A 4,722-nucleotide genomic window follows, 5' to 3' on the forward strand; every position below is an offset into this window, starting at 1 on the left:
AGGTACCTGTAAATGGAAGGGAAATTATATTTGCTTAAGAGTTAATATAGCTTATAAATATTTTACGGAAATATGATGAGATTAGGTTAGTTATTTCAATTCATAACAGGGTTGGCGCACTCTATTTTAGAATCTTTTATACACCGAGAACAAATTGCGACATTCTTTTTCTGTTGGCTGAGAAAGAGAAAAACAATTGAAAAGTAAGGCACCTAACGTCGAAACCGGACAATCTGACAACCAGCCTACCATTTACGGTGTTTTACTGTCACAGCTAATTATGATAGCATGCCTTTGAGTTTTTAAAAAGACGGAATAGTACTATATTATCTGCATTTTTACCGACAAAATATGTTGTGCTCGAGTACGTTTCATTAAGCTGTTAGGAGAGAAAATAAATAGCTTATTGTAGTTGCTATAGTTTTGAGGCTCTCGTTACTGAATAACGAATTGTACTATTGGATCTTTTGGTACGCTTAAAAACAAGCCATATTTAGCCATGTTTAGTATAAGCCATTCATATTTACTCGCATTTACCTTCTAGTTGCACGATATTTTATCCACTCGTTCTTATATTAGATGATATATTTAAACGACGTATTCGCAGGTTTTTTTGTCGGCTTGAGAAAGAGAAAAAAAAAATGAAAAAATAAGGCACCAAAAGTCCCCCTATGTTAATGAAACTAGACAATCTGACAACCAGCCTAAGATTAGCGGTGTTATACTGTCACAGTCAATCATAATATCATGTTTTTGAGTGCTATAAACAGACGGAATAATATGTACTCAATCTTCTTGCATTGTTACCGACAAAATACGTTGTGTTCGAGTACGTTTCATTAAGCTTCTCTTCGTAAGGGATACCCGTCATATTGTTCCCTGTATTTTTTCTGCCATAGCAGTTCTAGTTCTTTGTTTGACATTTCAGTTTTACATGTAACTCCTGATTCATTTTGAGGCGTTTCGATATAAACTACACTTTACTACACATAGCATTGTACTTCATGTTATCCATTCACTCAAATAGCTAACTGCTTTGCTTGCTAGTTACTCCATGTTATTTTTTTCTTTTTAGTCTGCTAATAAGTCTGACTGCCTTTGGTTCTCCTGAAGTCTTCTTAGCTAAGACCAAGGTCGAGGCAGAGTGCCAGAAGCCAGTAGGGAAACTTGTTTCTCGTAATACGCCTTAAAACAGCTAACTTTGAATAAAACAAATCAAAACTTCATGAACACAATATTGCAGAATTTTATCAATCCAAAGGGCTATTTTCACGATGGCGTCACGATGGCGTAGACCGGGGAAGGATTATGGCCGCGGAAACTTTGATTCTGAATAACGTTTTTATATTTTTTGCTCAAACGGCATGGGACTTGTTGATTTTTTCACAAATTTAGCTGGGAACAGTTTGATGTTGTCCTGATACTGTTCATTGACCTTGATTTTATCATGGCGACCAAGTTTTGATAGGCCGAGTTTTTTTTTGTCTTGTTGTTGTTGTTTTTGTTTTTTTTAGAAAACGGGACGTCAGATTTTTGAATGAAGAAAAGTTAGTTGCTCTTCATTATGTTAGCAAGGAAGGCCGAACAAAAAAAAGAAGGCCGAACAAAAAAAAAAGGCCGAAAGGACTTAGCACGAAATTATTTTTTTCCTTAAATCGGCACTCTTACTCCCCACGGAATCAACGAGCGCTGTTTATTCGACTTTTTTTTATACCCTTAGCTTTTACGTTACCATATGCATACTCCTATCAGTTGTGCAGCTTTACAGCTGATATATAAACCATACACTCGATTGCAAAAACGTTGACACCTAAGAAGCATAAACCGTGAACGATGAGACCCAATGGCTTTATGAGTATAAGTGTACTAAATTTATTTGCATAATATTCTACTCTCGTAAGACGGTTGACTGGACCAAAATAAGTCACACGTGGTGAATGATGGAAACTGTCCAAGCTTTCCTTAAAGTGTCCGAGTTGGCCAACAAGGCCCAATTTGAGTGATATTGCGATTTGCCTAAGTTCAAATCAGTCAATGAACTTAAGCAATATTTGGTAGAAAATTATTCGGAAGAATTAAGTCAGCACTGTATTCTTTCTTGCAAAGAATGAGAATGGTAAATTATTGATTATGGGTGTCATCGTTCACGGTTTATGCTTTTAGGTGTCAACGTTTTTGCAATCGAGTGCATACAACCCACAATTCCTTGATTTCCTCTGACGAAGGACTAATGCTTGAAACCGACGTCACTAATCGAATCTCCTCACAATGGCTAAATTACCTTATCAACTCCGTTGTTTAAACCAAACATCAGTGATTGTACGTTTGGGCTCCAAAATGTTGACGGCGTTGGAAAAGAACGGGCAATTCATTTTTGCATTTTGTGCGCGCATTTTAACAACACGAAAATCAAAACAGAATAAAAATTGATCTTCGTAGTCCGCGCTCTTGATCCCCATGGAATCAACGAACGCTTCGCTTACCATTCGATTAAACCGTTCTTCTTTTTCACGTTACAATGTCATAACCAATAGCGTAACTCACAGCTCCTTGATTCGCTCTTTGGAAGGGCCGCATACGAAACAGCAACTCATCGCTCGTTTCCAGGCTACCACAAAAGGAAAAATTACATCTATCCTAGCCACGTAGGAGTCTGAATGGAGGAAAACCGTCGATGCCACTAGCAAGAGCGTGCATTCAGACCTAATAATATACGAGTTTCCTTTTATTTGTACTTGGATAAATAAGTCGCTAAACAGGAGACATTCAACAAATTTGTATTAGTAGATTTCCTGCTTATTTTATCATGAAAATTAATATAATAATTCCCATTTTAAATGTAAAATATCTAAAACCGGAGACCTTACCTATTCCATTAGGCTTAATATAGCTTTACCAAACGCTCGAGAAATTTCGAGCGTATCGGTCATTGACCGATGACATCACCGCGGTAATAATGATATGAAAGGTACTTCAGATAAACATCTATACACCACATAACACCATGCCATAGCAAAAGGAATCAGCTGCGCGCTAATGTTGAAAAAGGCTAAAATACAGTGCCACACAGGCAAAATGCTTAGGAAATATCCGAAGAACAAATACAAACTCTACTGATATTATTTATTACACCCAGTTTCTAGCAAAGTTTGATTGTTAAGTTTTCTGTCGAGAAATCCTGATTGCCCTCAGTAATTAAAGAAATCATAACAGATCAGTTACTTCCTTTATTTTTATTTTCATAATCCATATTTCTTAAGGCAATCATTCAAATTCCAGGTTTTTAAATCGTAATTTTTCATTTTTTTTTTTTGGTTCATACTAGTGTTCCTTTATTGGTTTCGATTACTTTTTGTTCTTTTCATTGCCAGAAATGGAAAATGGCGAATCCAAGATGGGCACCTTTTGGCAATCATGTCTTATTACGACGTGATATGAAGTCATTACGTTCAGTTACGGACCTCTAAGGAGACATCTTGGACGAAATATCTATCGTCGAAGTCTCACGGTCATAGCTTTTATACTCCCGAAGTTATAGAGGGGGGTGGAATACGCCCCCCCCCCCCCCCCCCCGACCCATAAAGACAATAAAAAAGCACGGTCTAGATAGGGTTAATTAAACAGGTATAGTACGTGCTTCAAAAACCGCTCGCTGACCTTACAATACCTTTCATACTTGCTAGTACGTGCTCCAAGAATCTTTGCCGACTCTGCGCTGCTTTTGTAATTTATTATCTTATAGAATTTTCAATTTAACCTTACTTTTAAAAATAGCCTTGTCACCTATAGCTTCTTGAGTTACATATATTTTTTGTAATTTACTTTCGCTAAGATCAAACAAATCGTGTACGCACTTCTTTGTATTTCTTTTAGTTAAATAGAAGTACGAATCAAATAAAAGCCAGTCTGTTTGTTCCTTTTTTTAAATACATTTGTGACTACTTGTAGGATTAAACCTGTGTCGAGTTGTACCATAGTTGTACGATAAGATTTGTCCCAACTTATACGATTACACGAAATAAACGTTGTTGAATCCAAGTCAAGTTTTCGCTTATCGCTGCGTACCAGTTGGAGTTTTGATCCTGTACCTCATTAGAGTTACGGCTCTTTCCCGCAAGCCAGTTGCAACGTTGAGTTTTTAAAATTCCCCCGTTGTCAATTTTCCCAAGCGTCAGAGATTCCTAAAGTTCGTAGTTGCGCAGAAAGTGGAAAAAAAAAAAAAAAAACGTACCGTCACATTTGCACTGAAATAATTTTTAATCAAAATAAATTGGTTCTTTGTTTTCCTAACAGCTCTTGGACCAATTTTTCTTCCAGCTTTTAACCGTAACATAATTTGAAAAAATAATGTACATTTCGGAAAAATTTACTTAATACTTCTCAAAATGACTCCAAGTCGACCAGAATTGATCGCGGGCCCCATTTGCTAGCATCGAGTATCTTTCCTTTTGGGTTTTTAGCAGTGAACATGGTCTTACTGAACATTTTTTGTTTTGTTTTTTGAAATTGCATTAATTTATAAGAAAATTAGGTACCATATTTATTCTTCACCAAGTGAGTGTTATTTTTTTCAAGGCGCGCGATAGCTCAGTAAGTGAACAGCAAGTCGATCGCATTGTTGGGTAACCGTTGTCTTTTTTCCCGCTAATTACTTTTCGGATTTTCTTTGCTCTCAAACCAATCTTGCCGGATGTAAAGGTGTGAAATATCACCACATCATTT

This window comes from Pavona decussata, unplaced genomic scaffold, assembly GCF_977016875.1.
Source record: "Pavona decussata unplaced genomic scaffold, jaPavDecu1.1 SCAFFOLD_261, whole genome shotgun sequence".
In the NCBI taxonomy this organism is placed as follows: Eukaryota; Metazoa; Cnidaria; class Anthozoa; order Scleractinia; family Agariciidae; genus Pavona; species Pavona decussata.